Source organism: Mya arenaria, chromosome 1 (assembly GCF_026914265.1).
Source record: "Mya arenaria isolate MELC-2E11 chromosome 1, ASM2691426v1".
In the NCBI taxonomy this organism is placed as follows: Eukaryota; Metazoa; Mollusca; class Bivalvia; order Myida; family Myidae; genus Mya; species Mya arenaria.
In genome coordinates this window covers 92,056-115,466 of record NC_069122.1, presented here as the reverse complement: position 1 = coordinate 115,466, position 23,411 = coordinate 92,056, and the positions used below count along the sequence as shown (strand labels likewise).

Below are 23,411 nucleotides of genomic sequence, written 5' to 3'. Positions count from 1 at the left end.
CGCAATGTTTTCTTCGGGCTTAACGCAGAACATGGGTCAAAATATTTACAGTATACATTCGTTTTAGCATGAGGTTCAATTAAAATATGGTGTATTTGATTTTAGTTTCTGTACGAAAGTGAGCATGTCCAAGGCAAACTGAAACCCCTTGACGTCGGTGAGAGGACCTATATTAAGGGATTACCTCAAAGGACCATGCCACGAATATTTGCACTGACCATGTAAATCACAATCATCCCTCCATTGCTCTTGCACGTGTTTTTGAAACATTTATAATATCTCAAGTTGCATATATGTTTATACTGGATAGGGAAACTATCATTGAAAGACAAAACCAGCTTCTGTACTTCACCATATAAAGGTAAGAAGGCCCTAAAAGCTATTGAATTAATACATGTGTGACGGAGCATACGTATACGTATTCCAGTTAAAAGCATTTCATTGGTCATAAAATAAATTGAAACAACTATAAGCTGTTACATATATGGAAATAACGGGTATTGACAATGGTAGATTTCGTTTATACGTTACCAGGAAACATTCTAAAAAAAATAATTGAATTGCAAGTACCTATTAAAATGTCTATCATTTATGCAGCATACAGTCACAAATTTAATTCCTAAGACACCTAATGATTATCACATGTTTATTTCAATCGCAGACTTTAACATTTTTGTTTGTAATAATATCTTGTATATCAAGATCTAACAAGTATGTGCGTATTTTTTATCGAATTGTTTACAATCCTATCAAAAAATATGAAAACCGCATGGCGGCTTTGTACATCATAATGCATTGTTCGTCTTGAAGCAAACAATTGCATACATACAATTCATTAAATCCCTGTCTGATATTCCATCTGGCACTTAAAAAACACAAAGCACTACGGGCATAACAAATTCTAGTGCAGATCTATAGTTGTTATAAATCCTAGCGGCTAAACCTCACAATGCACGCTACATATGCCACTCTACCATATGGCTCTAACATAAACTATTTTACACAATAACTATGATGAAGATCATCTCCAGAGATCTGGGGAAGAGTTATCAATGTGTTTTAACAATATATTTGAAGCTAACAAAGTTCAAAATGCAAAGTATGACTATCTATTTAAGATTTAATAATACTTGCATATTATCGATATTTCGATTTTCCACAGACGGCAATTATTGTGTACACGTATAAGTAAGCAAAATGTCAGGGTATTGGATTATTAAGCACTTTGCACTTAAGTCTTGTTGTCGTGAAGAACTAACATATTCAATCACGAGATAAAATACCAGCTCTATTCAATCAAGTTATTCATTGTCGAACATGCTCTGGTAATTTTGATAGGAATTGATTACCAATCCGGACCTAGTTGAAGCCTTTTAAAATAGTATATTATCACATTTATTGTTTCTAGAGATGGAGCAACGACATGGCGGCGCCCTTGGTCCCCTTTTTAAGTCATTTGTACTATTTAGGTAATTTAAGTTTCTTTAACTGTGTAAAAGAGATGTATAATGTTATGCCAAACATTGTTATCTCATATCTAATAAGTAGATCTATTACTATGTTACCAGTTTAGTTTTGCTCCAAACAGAAGTGAACGTACTAACACAAAACACATGACTATAAAGTTAGATATTTTTATCAAATAATTATAAATATATACCCTTGTTCGAAAACGTATATTATACTACAAAACACCACAAACAGCACAGTGCATACATACTATATATAAAACAACTAGGTATGTTTATCAAGGAGTGTTAGGTACCGCCTTGGAACGGTCAGTAAAATGTAAATTTACTTGGGGTTTTAACCAGTTTAAGTGCACAAACCTCACTCTTATCCCAACACTCATGTTGCTGTCGATCTGTATTTTCCCGTTTTAGAATAGAGCATAGTGGTTTCCGAGTTCAAATAATATGAGTACATATGCGTTTATGACTACATATTAATATAACGCCGTTTGTTTTAAACTTAATATACGTGGTGGACAAACCCAGTAAATTTCTGTTTGGAAAAATGTGCAAAAGCTGCATGTGTCATAAACATTGTGATACATCAGTAGTAAGAGTAATTTCGCTATAAATAACTTTGTCAATTTCATGTAAGCTTTTGACAATGATTTTGTTCTTAATGTATCCGTTGTCTATCCGCTTTAAGGCTATTTTTACTCTTCATGATATGTATTTCTTATCCGTTAATGCAAAAAACCTAATACCTCAAATCTCAAAAAAAGTTGGAATAGTCAGTTAAAAAAAGTTGAATTTAACCCGATACTACTTTGTGGTCTGGTTTAGACTAATTTATATTGTCATTACCTCAAACTTCTCTTATACTGCAACCATTGGTCCTCAAATAGTCCTTATACAACAATATATCCGCCTTCCGCCTGCAGTTGACTATCCTGCAAATATAAATATAAATCCGATTGTGGTTGCATAATCCACTCTTTGCTATGTATGATCTATTCCTTATAATTATGATTTGTTAATTCATATCTGAATAAATGTAGGTTTTTCGTAGCTCATCAGTGTAGCTTCACAAACCGAATACTAAAAATCGCGTAAATGTAAATAAGCTTACCATCAAATTAGCTAGTAATAAACATAATTAAAGTAAACTACCACAGTCAAGAGTCATAGGAAAATATAACTTTAGGTACGTAGTTTTATTTCTTTTTCTCAACATAGCGCGGACTGCCTGTATTCGATGTTTTGGGGTATGTTCTTATCCTTATGCTGTCGGTATGGTGCTGATGTAATCTGTTTCGTACATATGCCCAAATTGCCAGGAAAACCGTCACGTAGCCGACCGGTAATGCCATTTCCGCCTGAAACGGCCCTTGACAACATATAATCTAAAGCCGAAACGGCTAATGCATCGGTCGGCTAAAATAACGCCAAATGTTTGTTGTCCATTCCGCCGAATAAGTTTACATAATGACACAAGTATTTCTTTAATTTCAAAATCTAATATAGCTTTCAAAAGTACCATGATTTACCAAATGTTATTTACTGACGCTGCCAATGTTTTATTTAAAATACACTTTCTTGCAAGTTTCTTTAGGTGATGCCATTGTTTCCGAAATTAAATTTTAAAATAATTCTCAAACTATGCGTAATTATATTCATCGAACCTATTATTTACAAAACATCATGTCGGCAAACTCATCCAGTTTATCAGTTACGCATACCAGTGTAAAAGACGTAAGTATTGTTTTTTTTAAATATCATTTTCCCTAAGGGATAACTTTATATGAAAATGTAGTCATACCCTTAGAATGAACTCGCTCCATGCGAGTGTTACATATAACAGTTTATTTACAATAAAGCAAATGACGTAAACATTGGTATAAATCCACATCTTAACACTACATGTGCATGAAAGAATATACATATATTATCCATGCATTGACGAATATCGGTTATAGTTTGGTTACCGTTCAAAACGTGTATTCACAATAAGCTTTCTCTCACTGGTTATCAAAATGTACATGTTGGTAGGTGTGAATAAACGAAATACCGTATTCAGTTAAGATCATTTTCACTTTTTTTTTCGAAAACTTCAATAATATCTTAATTCGATGATGCATTCATTTAACAATATACATTCCGTGACAAATAAGTAACTATTTTATTCCTGTATATTTATAGTCTACTTCAGACGCAATACGATCATTCAGACACCCATTGTATATAGATTTCTTAGTTGTTAAGCCCTTTTGTTCGAATGGTCGTACAGAGTCAATACTAATTCTTTTTTTCTAGGAAGCTCTCGTAAAAGTTGATTTACGAAGAAAGTCGGAGAGATAACAGGTTTCATTTGACCAGAAAACGAAAAATAACTCTGATAAATACTTTAAAACAAATTGTATTGCGGTATCGCCTGTATGTGTATTCTAATAACATTCCTTCCTCAGGTGGCATTCATGTCTATTCCTAGTGGAAATATACACGTAACACAAACAAATCAGCATTCTGGTCTAATCTCAGCTATAAAATTTAAATAAAAATAACTACTTTACATTAAAATTAAAAGAAAAAAACAAAAACATTTGTGATTTATTGCAAAGCTCTATTTCGCTTTGTGTACAACTATCATTTATATTTATATTTATGTTGCCGTGCAAACCAAAGTATAGATATGCTTAATCCTACCTGAATCAGTCTCATAATAGAATTAAGAAATAAACAGCTGTTATCGAGTTTAAGAATATATTGAGCACTACATTTCAGGAATTTCACTGTGTAATATAGACGTGTCATACCTTCGCAATCCTTTAAATATTATGTTAAGTCTCATTTTTATGCACATGTAATGCATACAGACACTAGACATTTATAACTAGCTAGGACGCAGTTGTGAAATAAATTATACCTTTAAAAAGCATACACAGTTGAAATTATGAAATCTTAAACATGTCGAGCCGATGTCAACAAGGCAAATAATTGTATGCATACATTAAGCTAAAATAAGAATACCACAGAACTAGAATAACAGTAACTTCATAGGACGGCTCGACATAGTTTTATTCAAATATACATCAACAATTGGATGTACCTACACAGAGGGTGATTAACAAAGTGGAATGTGAAAAACAAATCGAATTTACACAAAATACGTTATAGTTTCCTTCTTGTCTGGCGTCGTCTACTGGTGTGTATGCGGTAGCAACAAGTCAATAAGAGATTTCTTGAGATACGTTTAACATTTAGAAACGATATAGCGTAATTGGAAATATCATTGTGGTTAAAACGATTCGGGGTAATAGCAAAGGATTTTTTTTTAATTTGTTCTGATTGTTTTAAATTACATTTAAAGTGTGAAATAGCATGACGGTGGGAAGTAAATTGAAGTTACAAATGCATACGCTATAATTTCCTTTTTCCATTGAAGAAAATATGCTATAATCAAGTGCCATCGAAACGTAATGTTTACTAAAGTTATGATGCGCAATTGAATGATGTACCTCTTCAGAATCAATTAATACAACTTCTGATAGGAACAAGTATGACTGTTCAACACAATTTGTACAACGAGTCTTATCTGAAGGGTGGTCATATTTCAAGACTAAGGTTAACTAAAAAACCTGTTCAATGGCACAGGGTGAACGCCAAAGATATAAAACACAAAAACAAAACATCACAAACAAAAAACATGCAACAACAGCACAAAACTCCACAAACAGCACAGTGCATATATACTATATGAAAAAACTATGGATGTTTATCAAGGATTGTTAGGTTCCGCATTGGAACGGTCAATAAACTGTAAATTTACTCGAGGTTTAAACCAGTTTATGTGCACAAACCTCACTCTTATCCCAACTAATCTAATTTAAGAAATAAACGTATAAGGTAAATTACTTGAGGAATCTTAATAATAAAACAAATAATAATAATCCAAAAGGTAAACTCCAAAAACTTCAATGATTAAATATCTCAACTCTATCTCCAATACAATTCAGAGTACCTAATACAAAAACTTTGCATGCGATACTGTTGTCAACAATACGACTTTTGCAATTGCAATATCATGACATTGGAATTGTATTATGTCTTGAGACATGTATTGAATAGTTTGTTGTAAATTTGACGTATGTTGGACAAAAATAGAACAAGATTCCCATCGGCATCTACGTTTCTATATTATGGAGATTCAGCTCCAAAACAATCATGATGAATAATCACAGCGATTGAGAGACATAAAAAGATACCAAATATAGCACTGTTTGCAAAAAATATAGTGTTGCATGTCTTTTTAATAATGTACATGTTGCAGCTTTAACTCTGACTCAATCATTGAAGTTAATCTCAAATCAAGTGCCTTTCTATCGACTACACCCATCAGATGAACTATGTGCTGCCATCATTTATTTGTTGTTTACTTTTATGTGGAAATGACTTCTGATGAGGCGAACGCATACTCGATATATGTATGCTTTGAATTGGGCTCCCTTAAACTGAACATTTGAATCGCAGTGGGTTTTTTTGAGTGTTCAAACCTTAGTTTATGATTCTGTATTGTAGGGAGCTGCTGTGTTTTGCTTAGTTTTTACAAATTGTTGTCAATCGCATTAGTAAAATAATAGACAGCTAAGTTTGTCTACGTGTATATGGCAGATATGGGCCTGAACCAAATACAAGTTCGTTTACTCATTTATTTCCCAGACTGCGATTGTTTCGTTCTTGTCTACGTAGGCAAAGCTTCAGAATGTTGCATAATAAAGCACTTAAATGTATGCTGTCTTGAAGAACTAAAATCTTCACATCATGATATAAAACCAGCTTAATTTCACTACATTTTAAGATAACCATTGCTGTTCACGCTCTCGAAAATCTGGCGAAGTATTGAAGTACCTGTTGTGACAAAAACACCAAAGTCCATGCTTTATCATACTAGTTGTAGTGTTGGACTCAACTACCAGACACACAAGTCAAATAAAAAAAAACACTTTAAAACCAGGCATTTTGAAATCATTTTTATACTGTAATAAACAGCTCTTTCAGTAACTATGTAAGAATCATTTTATTAAGTAAATCGATACATTTGGAAGTATTAATAGGTTAAACTTTGTATATGAACCAAATCCATTTTGCAACTTCTGGGAAATATCCCAGAATATTTTTTTAACACTAAACAGATATCATTTAACATGTTTTAATTTGCAGAACGCTTTTCTGAATCATTTTAGAATTTCAAACAATTCAAGAAAATGACATCAATTGAAACTCCATGTGATGGAAACAAGCGGCTCACAAGCATGCTAAATGTTCTCAGGGCAATATTTACAAACAAAAACAAGTCACGGGTATTCGTGTCTTAAGTTATCCGTTATAAAAATATTATCCTCTAGTTTATCGATACCATAAAAAAGCCATCGACGATTATATTGAAACATGCTGACCCTATATGGGTATAAATATCATTTAAAACTATATTGCTTGCTGATTACTTGTATGTTGAATAATTAACTGTTATCATTGTATAGGTGAATTCATTGCTGTTCCAAATTGTTTTCTTGTCATTCATTTTAAATGCAATCGGAGGTAAATGATATTTTTTGCCAATTATTTAGGCCCAAAATAAGTTTCTTTGGTACAATATTTACATACATATTATGTTTCTACCCATACTATCGATATTTGTTCACCAAACATCCAAGATCGATAAAACTGTATATAGGATACATATGTGTTCATTTCGGATGTTTTGGTAAGTATCATTTTTTATACATCGTTGTTTCAAAATGAGCGGGCATACATAAAAAACGACTAATTTATGAAGGAAAAAATATGTCAGTCAGTAAAGAAAAATATAATACATGTATTTACACCAATTAAAATTTTCTTTTTGGATGTGGCTGCGGTTTAGTTCTTGTCCTTTTATGACTCTATGCCAAACGCAAATATAAGTAACTGTTCATGATGAACGGATCGATTAAACAAATATATGATTAGTTTCTTTTTAAACGTAAAAACTATAAACCAGAGTTGTAAATTTATCTTTTAATTGTTGTGTCGTTTTAAAATGAATAACGTATACATGACGAACATAAAATGTTACTTCTCATGACAGATTGCATTTTATTGTAACATACGAAATATATTTCCAATTAAAACTTACATTCAACATTATATAAAACATTTGAACTTCTTCTTACCAACACGATCACTTTATCATATTTACACTTATATAAAATTATACCAAAATTAAACGAGGTAATATAAAAACGATCCTCTTAACACAATACATCCGTGTACCGCCTGCAGATCTTTTCTCTGCAGCCAGAATTGCTAATCCGATAACGTCTGTCATATCCAGACATAGCCAAGCTTTCGGAATTGTAATTATCTATAAAATGCTAGTTACTATGATTTGGTAAGCCAAATCTGAAAAATATTTCACCGGTGTACCCTTTTATTCTAAATACAATTGCGTAACATCCAAGTTGCATATCCTAACATACGGACTAGATTACTAAATTATGTCATAATACACATACACCCTATTGATAACTTACAAAATCGGCAAGAGTCTGTCATGCAAATCAGAGACACTTTTGTAAAAATGAGTGTTTTAAGTGTAGTTTAAGTTCGTCTAAACTATGATCAGCTCGCAACAGGTACGTGCTTATTCTGTACTCTGTGAGCACCTATTAGTTTATCGCCATAATTTAATGATATTGTGACGTTGCCTATATTTTATGGAAATGGCAAAATAGCCATGACAACATTAAACGAATAATGTCACTTAGACCAGTGAGACTTGCGCCTTTTGCGTCCGTCGGCAAGACAAACTAAAGCCTTTATAACTTATCTATTGGTAGATAAGTGTATTACCCAATTTTGCTTACAAGCGTTTCTTGGCTATATAGACGACCAAATCGCATACAATCACCATTATCTAACTGTAATCATATTAATTTTTACTTCAAGTAGAAATAATTCACTTTCTGAACTGAATATTTTCAAGATAATCATCAAAAATATTATAGAAAAATGGAAAAAAAATAAATGCTTCATGTTACGTTAGGATACATTGTTCACCTTGTTAACACTTACCGATGGCAATGTTAAAGCCTATTGTAATGAATGTAATCCCCTGGGATCAGGTAGAAACTACGGATGATGGTGAAAATCGCTCATTCTTTTCTAGTTTCGGAAAGGGTAAAACACACACACCAAAAAACTGAAAACAAACAAAAAAACTGATTTCTAGACGATAAACCCAAATAGTTAAAGATATTTTGTTATTCATCATCGCAAAATCACAAAAACCATTTAATTATGTATGACATATTCTGGTGAACGTCCGTATACAACTCAGTATTTATCATTACGTCTACATATCCAAAGTTAGTTTCAGAAAGAAACCAACTCACAATGTTTTGTAGTTTTTTGTTGTTCTTTTCGATCACGAAATCCCCCGTACAATACATCATATCTATGACATATCTGGAGAATTTCGGCGCTATTCTGCCAGAAAGAAACACATCAAATTGTCTAAGAGACAGATATTCCTTTCAAAATATTTTCTGCATGTTCTTATGAATTTAGTACAATATTTATGGGCTGTTATGAGACACGAGTGTCAATTACAACGCAACGGCCGGGTTTCGTCACGTATTGACCTTTTCTCAATATCATTGCAATGTGTATATTCGTTCTTAATAATCAACTTAATTGAACTTGTTTTCGTTTTGCACCAGGTATTCTGAATTTTATTCCATCGTCTCCAGATAGAGTTGGGATCCATAATCATTGAAGAACTTGGGGTTCACTTATTAGTTTATTATTATTTGTTTTATCATTTGATGCATACTTTTACTAAGATTGTTGTTATATTTATATTAAAATTCATTATGTCCTTATTGAAACTAATAGAGGAATCTAAGTTGAATTATATGGCGGGATATGAATGCACTTGTTCCGTTTTATTTTTTTTCTTCAAGACGAACGATGCATAACATTTATGTATAGTGGACATGAGGATTTCATAGATAAAGAAAAATAAAATAAGCCTTTGATTTAATGAATATTTTGCATATTCAAGTTATCTTTAAAACCGTCTTTGGCTGGAATGTTCCGCCATGTGACGGCCTTTTCTTCAAATCCTTTACATAGTTATTCATTTGGAAGAAAAGTTTAGGAAATGTCCGTTTTTATTGAATAAATATCCAATATTTTTTCCCAGTTTAAGTACAATGATATTTTTTATTATGTAACTCTATAATCACACAGTCTGAAACCTTTTATTTCTATGGCAGACTGTGTGTGATGCTCATAGTTTCAAACAATAACTGCATCGTATTTTTGAAAAGGTTTTGCATCAGGTACTCTTTGCGAGATAGGCCATTTCAAACACTAGTATTGAATGTCAGTTTTAAATGAAGTGATACCATAATTGTGTCTATGACACAAGCTATTACTAATGCATGACGTTGTAAGAATATCATTTTTAGAGACATGCATAACTATTTATAAAGGCATAATAGTCTTAACTAAAGCAGTTAATGCGTTGATGTCACAGAGGACCATTTACACAATCGATTAGAAGTAGATCATTTGTAAAGATTTGTGAGGAATTATTACTGGAGGCATGACAGACGTGATGTTGACTAAAAAAGAGCAGGTGGTTTAGTGACATACACTTAACTATGATATGACTCATACTGGAGAATTGTTGTGTCCAAATACACTGCTTTTTATAAGTGTTATAAGCGTTAAATGTGTTTGTAGGAATAAAAGATCGCAGTTTTAACTCATCCACGATTCATTATTTAAATTTTAAAGTGACTCTTTTATTCAAAATCAATACATACACATGTAAAACAAACATACTTTTTGAGTGATAAACCTTTTAATACACACTAAATAATGCATTTATTGAAAATATTAATTAATAATAACAAGATTGTAACTGCTTATTCAATGTCTGAAAACGCAAAAACATTAAATGATTGGTGAGTTCTTCAAGACTTACTGTCATCTACTATCGTCTCATAAAGAAGAAATTCCGTGTTTTCTGCACATTTCTTTCAAATTAAATTCGGTATCCTTCGTGAGATTTTTTCGTCATTTATTCATCCTTGTAGGTATATAAATTGTTTTAATTAAGAAAATTCTTATTTGGGAGTAATAGTATGTAGTACTTACAAATAAATTGGCGGGCTAATATTCTCGGAGAGCATACATATGTGTACAGTTGTCATTCGTTTCACTTAAAACAACTGATTTAATTGTTAGCTTAAACCCGCTCCCAAACGCAGTGGAAAAACGTGTTTTGTCTGTTGAAGTATTGAAACTGCATGATTTTTTTACATATGAAATGATGACAGTAAAATGATGAACGACTATGCAATAATTGAAGATAAACAAATATGTAAATCAGTCTACCATAACATTTGCATTTAATACACATACTTATGCAAAAACATGCGTTTGTATCATATAGAATATCGTTATTTTTCCACTTCAACTATTGCAACCTTTTTAAAGTTTGCTCATTAGTTCTAGGGAGGGTGAAGACATTTGGTAAACTGTAAAGTATTAGGTTAATTGATCTGTCAAGTTGTCAACTCAACTACGAGTATGCCAAGGCCTTTATAAAATGGGAAACGGAGAGGAGACGGTTCAGAAAAGTAATGACTAAAAAGGCAAGTTTTAAGGCGGATATTTAGTAGATAGTTACCGCTAGATTAAATGACGATATGTGAATGCATTACTCTGATATTTAAACTTAAATTTTATAACGGATAGATGGTATTATGGTATATTCGCACTATAGACGGAGACAGGAAATTAAGATTTAATCTATACAAATGCCTGCTATCGTCTCGAACAAAAAGTCATTTTAACTATAGAGTATACATACCTTCATTCCATGGCAGCTTTTGAATAGTTATTTCAGATAAATGTTATCTAAGTACTACTGGCAACGTGTGGATAAATAATTAACATACATTATTCCTAGCATTATCAACATATGTATTTGCAATAAATAATAATCATTTCAAAATATTCGAGACGATATACAACAATAATCCTCATAAAATGTTCATGCAAACAATATATCCTCTTACCACCCGCAGCACAATCTAAAGTATTTAGAAAGGTTAATCTGACTAAGACTGTCATAACCAATATAGTGTCATAACCTACGTAAGACACGTGTCCTGACGCATTCTTTCTGTTTGCTGTTATTTTGTTTATCCAAACGTGAAAAGTGTGTTAGTCCGTAATGCGTCGGTTTACCTCCAAGTACAAAATAAAACTTTGCGATACTTCCAATTTCCATATACTAAGATGGTTACATGGATAATATTACACATGTATGTATGTTTTTCATGAATATCAAAATTATAAGGCTATCTGAAATATATATTTATATATATATATATATATATATATATATATATATATATATATATATATATATATATATATATATATATATATATATATAAACAAAAGCTGTTTCACACACATATTTTGTTAAACTAACTTTTGATGTCGAGTGTGTGTCTCTAACAGTACAGCGCAAAGCGCAATTAGTATGAATTTATTCTGCATTTTATGAGCACCTATCACGTTTTCCTAATTTCCTTGTGCTGCTGTTAGGACGCTAATGCTTCATTGAAACGTCCAAACAAGAAAGCCAAATATGACAAATACGTATCTAAGTCCTCTAATTGCTCTTGGCAAACTGAAATCCTAGTGCCTCACATTTTCGTCGATCAATATATTGCTCAATATTGTCTTTGTCGTTTTTGGTTGCACCATCAGCTTAGTTTACACTAAACATATTTAATTCAGGCTCTCCTATAGCTTTTCAATCAATTCAACGATAACTGAAGCTGTGCAGATACGGACATTACACAATAACACTTAATACATTTAGTTGTAACTATATTCAGAATTAGCTTCACGCTATGTTTATATAATGAATATTGGACCTTGTGTTTAAATAAAGCAACGTTTTTAATGCACACTGCACGTTCATTTAGTACAATTAAAACAAATAAAAAAAGAAAAATGAACTGTGGACTGAACCTGAGTCTGTAGATTATATTTCAATTTAAATATCATTGTCTTTTGTTTAACCGACATACAAATTTCGATTGCATTTATTTTAAATATGTTTAATTAATAAAAAGGTTTACATACACAATCATACCTTTTCTTGAATTGATATTTCGAAACACGATCATGTGTTTTTTTCCAATGTAGAGCCCACTGTCAAGCCACATTCGATATGTGAAATAGATAATGTAAAAATGCGTGTTCTTTAACTTGCCAAGCTGTATTAATTTCTTGTTATATCTGTCTGCAATTTGTATTAACAATGACTCCCGTAGTTCATATTAATGTCGAACTAATTTCTTTAAAATACGCATTGAAATTCAAAGAAATTCCCCAACGGTTTTCTTATAAATATTCCCACTTTCTAAGGGATGTTTAAATCTATTGTCATAAATGTAATCCTCATTGGCGCATAATAGAAACAACAAACAGAAATAGCGTATCATTGTAAGATATTTTATTTGCATACACAATTTAACAAAAATTTAGTATAATGATCCTTCAAATAAAATATGTTTTCGTTATACTTTTATTTTGCCTTATGAAACAAATGTGGTCTTTCATTGTTTTATTCTCGTGAAAATCAAAAGAAGACGTTAAACCATAAGTTCCATACTAAATATTTACGCATCTCTACTTATAATTTGAGAACAAAAAAACCCACAAAACAGGAGCGTCTACAAGTAGACCCTTCTAATAATAGTACAACTGCTGGTTTGGAATGATTTGTTATTTTAGGTAGCAAAGCATCCGAACGTTTACATACACCATATGGCTATGACAGATGCTGGTAAATTTCCATAACAGGCATCGCCAGCGGTTTCTGCATACTCAGAAGGAAATTCGTAAACTATCAAATACGCATACATGGATATTATTTGTAAATAGTATACTCTTTAAGCATATTTGCATTTAAAACGTCCATATTTAAATATAGTCATATACTTCAATCGCATTTGTATATTCTGTGAAAGAACACTCTGTAAGAAGAAGTGTGATGACGACATTATTATAATACTTAAAAAATTAATATTTTGTTGAATTTGTTTTTCTAATAGTGACCCAGTCTGAACATAACAGTAGATACATAACTTACGGAAGTAAAAACGTGAAGTTAGTAATTAAAAGGGACACTATTTTAACCATACGCTTTCAAATACTTTGATTCTTATTCTCACTACACAAATATCTCTCTAAGACCTGTATTTGCGATCGAATATATACAAATACCAAACGTTGTCGGGATTGTTTCATATTCCTTATAGAATTACGAAAGATTAACATGGATTTCATCAACCTATGAATATGACAAAAAGGTCAAATGCATTATAATCGTTGTCAAATAACGACGTAAATATGCACTGTCATCCATAAGAATTCGGTCGGCTTAATATTAAAATCTGTTATTACCGTGTATAAAACGATTTTAGATCACAAATGGTTAGAAATGTAGTCAAAATTATGGTTGTGGATATATATACATGCTGAAAAAGAAACGACATTAGTGTAATCGCAGGTATGTGAGGTATGCCATATACAGATTGACAGTTAATGTATTTATAGTTTCAACAGATTTATCAATATAGCGTTAAGTAAGACAGCGGCTTTTACAGTAATATATATATAATTATTAAAAAAAACGTATTAGAGAATACCTTTGCATTTATCACTGCGATATAGTAATTACCATATCATCAATGTGTGGATTAAAGGCAATGAAGGCTGGAAGTATAAGTAACCATAACTGGTAAGTACTAAGTGTTACCAAAATGTTTGTCGATGTTGCCTGACACGTCATCCTTATAATTAAGACATTCTGAGAATTTCAACACCAAAATAATGATGAATATGGTGCAGAATATCCCGTAAATGGTGGGAAAATTACCCTTTATTACCAGAAAGTCTCATCTGAGGCTGGAAAAAACCCAACAGCGATAACTACGAACTCAAAACTTGATTATTGTTTTATGCAATACTAATATGCAATACTGTACCTTATTTCTCGTCATCATGGAAACGTAGACTGTATTATATTTAATACATTGTCATTACATACTGTCATTTTATCAAGCGTACAACACTTTTGTTTTCTTTTATTGAAATTTATGATTTATTATAGAACTGAGGTGCATATATGGCCAAAACGGAAAGAAACCCCCGCAAGATTTCCACAATTATATTCACAGTTTTAGAAACAAAATGTATGGCAAATTCCCGACCGATCTGTTTTAGCCTTATATTAGGTGAATATGAGTCTATCATGCAAGGGACAATTTACCATTGTTTTAATTATTCTCATCGAATTGTCGCAATGAAAATGTATTTTTTTGTGTTTCAAGTGGATCACGATTCCAGATCTTGTTCAACTTTAAGATGAAAAGTTGCCTATTACCCTTACGATTAGCATTATCAATGTGCATATTTACCATAAAGTATAATTATGTCAAAATAATCCGTGACAATTAACAACAATAATCTTCATAAAAGTCTAGTGAAAACAATATATTATCTTACAACCCGAAGAATGATTTACAGCAGTGAGAGAGGTTAAGCTGATCACGCGTGTCATAACCTACATAGTGCCGATCTACCTTAATCACCACAGTCAATTGTATAAAAACTTGGTGCTGTTCTTCCATGTGTCTTGTTTGTGATTTTTTGTGTGTTCTATGGTATTTGCGTTTACCCAGTTCCATTTAACCGGGTTTATGTTCAAACTTTTGGCTATTGAGGTTGTTTCTGCAGTTTTTCACATAAGTATTGGTTATTTTGTTCACAGTTAACCTTTTTGCCAGTTTGGACATTTTTTTGAATACTTCTTGATCCATATTAGCCAATCAATAACGATTTCGGATAACCTTGACCAAAACAAACAAGATACAATTTTTCTGATATCAGCTGCTGTGTTCCATGACATAATTAATACAACTTGCAATTTCCATAACTTATGATAATCGTATAAAACATTGTTTTAATTTTTACATGATGAACCACATCATGTTTCAAAAAATCGAAAGAAAAACGATCAGAGACTATATTGCAAATTAAGTAATATGTGTTGAAACGAATATCGATGCAAAGTAGTTGTCTCCCTAAACGGAGCGTAGATCGCATTAAGAACGTGTTTATCTGGTATTTTATAAGCTCCTATTAGGTTATTCCTATACCCTTATGCTGCTGTAATGATGAAAAAGTTTCCTGGAGACGGCCAAATAGCCAAGAAAACATTTAACAAATGTGTTTCTATGAAAGATGAAATTACCTCCTTTAATGGCCCTTGGCAGCATAAACTGAAACACAAGTGTCTCATTTATCGGTCGATCAACTCATTGCTCAATATTGTCGTTTAGCGCTTCTTGGCTATTCCGTCAGGTTAGTTTATACTCTAGCACGAGTAAGTATTTCAAGCTCATATAGTTTTCCAAGTAAACCTTCTAAAATAGTTGAAAAGAAATTATACGGACATTTTTCACAATAATGATTACATAACGCTTTTAAGTTTTTACAGTGAAATGTATTTTGCTCTTTTAATTAAACTTTTTACGATGATATCGACTATCCTATCATCTAAAACATTGCCTGTTCGTTAATAACACGGACATAAAAACAGAAATCAAAGAACAAGTTAATATTTATTTATTGTCGGATTTCATGTAACATTTAAGTACATAAGTTATATTTAGCATTTTACCGACATAGCAATTCCAATTATATTTACTGAGTCTGGGTATAAAGAAATACTTGTATAATGGAGATCATTGACTATTGTTAAACCGACATACGAATCGTTTTTAGAGTGTATTTAAATATTTCATGTATCAAAACAGTATCATACTTTTCCTTTATTAAATATGTGAACAGCTATTTAAGTTCAAAGCTCATGGTGAAATCTCAACATTCATTTATGTTTTAATCTCACAAAAAAACGAATGGCACAAATCTTGATGTCTTGGTGATAGATAACGTATAAACATGAGTTGTTCACTTTGCCATGTTATATTAATTTATATTTGTAATGTGTTGAAAGTGATATATGTAATACATTCCTGTAGCTGTTATTAATATTGAAACTTATTTCTTTATTATATGCTTTTGATTTCACAGGCTTTGCCGATTTATTTTCGGAAACATTTTCCCACTTTATGTTTGATGTTTAAATCTAGTGTCATTAATGTTATCCTCTGTAAAGATTTATAGGAAAACAACAGAAAAAGCGCATCTTCGTAAGGTACTTTATTTAATACATATTTCAAACAAACTAGTATTATGTTCTGACGAGTAACATATGACTTCGTTATACATTTGTTTTGCCTAATATATGTATAATGCTGTCATTCTCTTAATGTCTACCATATGTTGGACAGGTAATTTTTTCTGCATAATAATAATGTGTGAACAAAAACACACCGAAAACGCCTAAAAGAAACATCGTACTGGCAATATAACAACTGCTGCTTTGGGATGAGCTTTTAATTCCGATCCATTGTTACCAACAGCATCTATATATCTAAATTGTACGGTATATATTTGGGTGTTAATTTTATATGTTTGTGTACCGAAATTATCGAACAGACGCGTTCTTCATTCTTCGTGAACTCCGGTGTGTATAAGTGATGCTTATGATAAACACATCACATTGAATGCGTTTTCATACCTGTATTTGATTTGTACTACCCAATATGCACAAACGCTTTTATCAATTAACACAACTAGGAACATAATTTTGAAAACACGCGTAATTTAATTCATTTACTAAGTTTGCAAATAAATACAATCTAACAAATAAACAAGTTTAACAGTTTCAAAAGGCACGAATAAACTTGACAACTATCGCCGCGGGATTTATCCCGGTATCTTTAAAGCTGGTTAATACTAGACGTGTTTTAATTCGCAAGACAACCTTCTAAAACCTGTAAGACATAACATGATTTAAAGTATATACCGTTGATTGAAACAGCACCTGAGGGTACAAGGGGGTCTATTTCTTAAGTTACAATGATAAGCTACGTTAGCACGCATGAACGAGCTTCTGGCATTTATTGCAACAATAATCAAACAAATATTTGTACCTAATACCCGGAAATAATACAATATATTTATTTTTGCTAGCGATATGCAGTTTTCAAGAAACGAATTCAATCAAAACAGGTACTTGACAATGTTGCTCTTATTCTTATGTACGGATAATTAACGAGTAAGACAACATTTTATTGTAATTCGCAGATATATCTTTCTCATTATTACTTGCACAAAAAGTATAAATACGATAATAAGCGATCTTCATTTACAATTATTTTCCCTAAATATTTAACAAAAACTCTAATCATGCCAGAACAATCCCAGAGAAAATAAAGCCAATAATCTTCATTCAATATTCGTTTATATAATACACTCTTAACGCCCGCAATAAGCTTCATTGCTGCTAGAAATGGTAATCCGAATACGGTTGTTATAATCCTTATAGTGCCGCACTTCCGGGGTCGTTATTATAATTATCTAGTTAGCTTGATTCCCAAATCCATTTCCGAATAGTGTAGAGATTTTTGTAATTCACTGGTGAGGGTTTAAAGTCTAAAGAAACATCCCCGTTACTGCCAATAATTCCTACCCTAAGATGATTATACGGACCATTTAATCGAATTAATGTGTAATAAACATAATCATTTATCCTGTTTTGAGCTAAAAACGAGAGTCTGTTTAACAAGCACTAAGTTATGTTTTTAAAATAGGTTGTTTCGTTCAACAGAAGGTAACTTGCACTAAGTCATTTATAGACTTTCGATCGTGTTTTGTTTTCTGAATGACCAGAACATTTGGCTCAGTTTATATGACAAAAGTGCGACATATTAAGTGAACACGTTTGCGTATGTTTGTTTACTTGTGGTGATATCAAGTCGGCAATAAACAAGTCGACAATACCGCATCTTCCAACCTAAGTATTAACGATATTGTTTTCCACAGAGGTAAGTGACAGAACTATTCTGGTCATGAAAAAAACAGAGCATTCTAACACAAGTCATCACAACTATAACAGTTCGACTCATATCCGGTTCAATGATAGTCAATCATCTTCAGTCTGCACACAATTAAAGTGACAAGCCTGTCAACGTAAATCAACGCGGATCCCTATGGATTGTTTATTTTCGAATGCATTCTGCGACGACTTTGAATCAAATATATCACAATTCAGTGGTGATCTTTATGTATGGCTTAACATTCTGTTTAAGGTGACAGTTGTTCACGTTAACTATTCGGTTTAACAGAAGCAATATCATGAGTGATGTGTTATATTGTGGTGATAATACGATACTTGTCATGCCAACATGTTAGACAAATACCAACGGCATGTTGCTATGGATGCTATCACAGTACCACTTATTCTTAATCGATGAAACTGGTTTTATGCTAACGCAATGCCAATCATATTTTTCTGTATGTATGAGACTACCTGCCTAAGTGTGCATTATTGTGGGTATGTTTTACTTTTATCTTGATTCTGTTTTAAGAGGATGCTTGCTCTGATGAAGTCTATAAATATAGTTTGTAGTTTCTTATAAATGTTGAGACAAGTATGAGGTTATGGCCATGCAAACAAGTTCAAGCCCAGCGCAGACTGGTTTACCATTAAACTCGTGGTTCCCTGATCCTTCCAATGCTGTAATCCCATCATTATCGGTTAATTTGATTTGATGAGTGTTAGGTATGTCTGCAGTGTTTGTATGTGGGTATGCTGAGTTAACCCTGTTTGTGTTTTTAGTTCATTGTCATTTGGTAGTTTAACTTCTTTCGAATGCTGGGCTTTTCCCTGTATTATTTATGCATCTTAATTGCAAAAAGGCACTATGTTAAAGATCTGTGAAGGGAACTTGTCTTAGTGCAAAACGTGTAGGTTTAATGCTACTGTCTGGAATATTTTCTTGGAATATGGAAAACATTACATGTTTCAGTTGTTTACCAGACAATATCACACTGTGCAGGTTCTGACGATGAATAAAACACTGTCAATGGCATATAGGCATAAGAAGACTTTGAAATTACTTTTTCCATTTTGGTTACATAGTATAGTTGCTAATGTTTTGTGGGAAAATATGATAATTAACACTTTTTATTTAATGTCTGTCCCATGTGACAGTTTCGATCGATTGTTTAGGAATGCAAATGGTTCTTGCATCATTTTATGAGCTTTAAAATTATACTTTAATGTATTGGAAACATTTCTAGGAGTTTAACACCGCACGAAACATCCCGTTAAAAGATAAGTTGTGCATCATGTTTTTGTCAAAAATCATATGAAAAACGATCGAGAACATAGACGACATATCTTAAGGAAATGATGATCTAATTATGATTTTGATTCAACACTGTATGCCCCGATCACTGATAAAAAATACATTTTTGAAAGCCTGGAAACTGGTTTTATTCCAATTGAGTGCAAGAGTTTGCTTACAGCGACATGATTGTACACCATATTTATCGATGCCAAATTTATCAGTATTTAACGTTGCTCATTTTTGACGTCCTGGTTAATTCTCGTTTTTGTAATAAACAACGCAAATTTACCAATAGTTCTGATTGGATATTCACAAGCTTGTTAAACTCTTAGTGAGCTTCTGCTTTACACAGTGACTTGGAGGGAATGTGCTGAATTTTGACCTCTACAAAATTTAGTGACATTTTACCTTAAATAACCTAAAATATATAATTTTTTCTTCAGATTCATTAAAGGGGTCACTCATACCAACTATCTAGCATAAATAACAATGAATTACGGCACTTTTACAAAGTCAGAAAATCTCGATTTGTCTAAATAGAGTAAAGTGAAACAACTCCAATTTCATCGAAATGTGACAGCTAAGAAAAACATGCCTACTAAAGCACCCAAACGGAAAGTTGCAACAAAAACATGCAGCCAACATGCAGATAAACCTTCACTCTTTCAATTGCAACCACTATTCTCACCTGAACATGCATCTAGTTGGAGAAATTTGATAAAGTTTCTGAAAATATCCCAAAAAAATCTCAACACAGACTTGCGTTGTATTAATGAAAATAAACCAGTCTAATTTTTTTTTAATATTGTATTTAATAATACAATCAACCTTACTAATATTTCATCAATTACCTTTCATTAATAAACGAACAAAACAGCCTTTACTCGCGAGATAATGTGTAAATTAGAAAAAAACAAAAACGCATGCAGGTTTGGTTACATTACACTATTACTTCTTCCCCGAATTCGGCTACCACGTCTGCTTCATGAATAATTCAATTTCCTCTTAACATGTCCATCGTGTATGCATCATACAGTAACAAATTTAATTCCTAGGAACACATTTTATCATTATCACATGTTTATTTTAATCGCATACTTTAACCCTTAGTTTGTAATAATATCTTGTATAACAAGATCTAACAAATATGTGCGTGTTTTATCGAAATGTTTACAATCCTTTCTAATAAACATGAAAACCGCATTGCCGCTTTACATATCATAATGCATTGTTCGTCTTGAAGCAAACAATTGCATACTTCTCTTATTCTGCAACCATTGATCCTCAAATCGTCCTTATGCAACAATGTATCCGCCTTCCGCCTGCAGTTGACTATTATGCAAATATAAATCCGATTGTGGTCGCATAATTTACACTTTGCTATGTATGATCTTTTCCTTAAAATAATGATTTGTTAATTCATATCAGAAAAAAATGTGTGTTTTTCGTATCTCATCGGTGTAGCTTCACAAACCGAATACTAAAAATCGCGTTTATGTCAATAAGCATACCCTATAATGATAATAGCAGCCATATTATCAAATTAGCTAGTAATAAACACAATTAAAGTAAACTACCAAAGTCAGGGGGCATTGGAAAATATGAGTTGAGGTGCTTAGTTTTATTTCTCTTTCTATAAATAGCGCAGACTGTCTGCATTCGATGAGCAAGAGTATGTTCTTATCCTTAGGGTATCGGTATGGTGCTGATGTGATCTTTTTCCTACATATGACCAAATTGCCTGGAAAACCGTCACTTAGCTGACCGGTAATGCCATTTCCGCCTTTAACGGCCTTTGGCAACATATAATCTAAAGCCGAAAAGGCTAATGCATCAGTCGGCTAACATTACGCCAACTGTTTGTCTTCTGGCGTTCTTGTCCGTCGAATAAATTTACATAATAACACAAGTTTTGTTTTAATTTCAGAATCTAATATAGCTTTCAAAAGTACAATGGTGTTCAAAATGTTGTTTAGTAACACTGGCACTTCTTACAATAAGAACTGTTTTCTTTAAATTACACTTTCTTGCATTTTTCTTAAGGTAAAATGTTAGATAATTCTCACTTTGTGTTTTTTTATACTCATCGAGCCTTTTTTCTATTAATTTACAAAACATTACGTCGGCAAACCCATCCAGTTCATCAGTTATGCATACCAGTTTCAATGACGTGGGTATTGTCTTTTAAATATCTGTATCCCTATGGGATATATTTATATAATAATGAAATCATACCCTAAGAATGAACTCGCTCCATGCGAGTGTTACAGTCAATTTACAATAAAGCAAATGACGTGACCATTTGCATACATCCACATCTAAACACTACATATGCATAAATGTATATAGATAGTTTATCCATGCAATGACGAATGCCGGCTATAGTTTGGTTCCCGTTCAGCACGTACATTCACAATTAGCTAGGTCTCACTGGTTATCGGACTGTACATGTTAAACAAACGAAACACCGTATTCAGTTAAGATCATTTTCACTTACTATTTTCGGAAACATCAATAATATCTGATTAATTCGATGATGCATTGATTTAACAATATAAATCCCGTGGCAACTTACTATTAATAAGTAACTATTTTATTCCTGTATATTTAGTGTCTACTTCAGACGAAATACGATCATTCAGACACTATTGTCTATAGCTTTCGCAAACAGAACATATTATTGAACATCAATTTCTTAGTTTTGAAGCCCTTTTGTTCGAAAACAGTCGTACAGAGTCAATACTAATTCTTTTTTTTCTAGGAAGCTCTTGTAATAGTTAATTTACGAAGAAAATCGGAGAGATAGCAATAAACTATAATTACATGCAAATTAAAAGAGAAAAAATATTTATGAAAGATTAAATTGTGATTTATTGCAAAGCTCCACTTCGCTTTGTGTACAGTTATCATATATAATTATTTTGCCGTGCAAACAAAAGTATGCTGAATCCTACCGGAATCAGTCTCAAAATGGGATGAAGGAATAAACAGCTGTTAGATTATCAAGGTAACGAAACTCAATGGAAATAAAGCAGTATAAAATTTTAAAGGAATTGTATCATATTTGACCAGTCAGCTACTTAAATTAGGAAAATAGTTTAAGTTGGGAATGTCCTGAAGATGTTTTATGAATACCGATTTGTATTTTGAGCACTACAATTCAGGAATTTCATTGTGTAATATAGACGTGTCATACCTCCGCACTCTTTGAAATACTGTGTTAAAGTCATGTCTATGCACATTTAATGCATATATGCAATATACATATATGTGTAGCTAGGACGCAGATGTGGAATAAATTATACATTTAAAAAGTTGAAATTATGAGATCTTAAACATGTCGAAGCGACACAGAGGGTGATAAACAAAATATAATGTGAACAACAAATCGAATTTACACAAAATACGTTATAATTCCCTTTTTGCTTCGTTTACTGGTCTGTATGTGGTAGCATCAAGTCAATTAGAGATTTCTTCAGATACGTTTAACGTTTAGATACGAAATAGCGTAAATGGAAATATCATTGTGGTTAAAACGATTCGGGATAATAGCAAAGGA

At 32.2% G+C, this 23,411-nt stretch overlaps 1 protein-coding gene across 2 annotated transcripts in view; it reads right to left on the bottom strand.

Annotated features, from left to right (window-relative positions):
- The window catches only part of LOC128237006 (uncharacterized), a 218,747-nt gene that overhangs the window by 133,719 nt on the left and 61,617 nt on the right, over positions 1–23,411 (bottom strand). For both annotated transcript variants that reach the window (XM_052952178.1, XM_052952193.1), the window contains exon 2: positions 2,316–2,401. The gene's annotated coding sequence lies outside the window, so the exon portion shown is untranslated. The remainder of the gene's footprint in view (positions 1–2,315; positions 2,402–23,411) is intronic.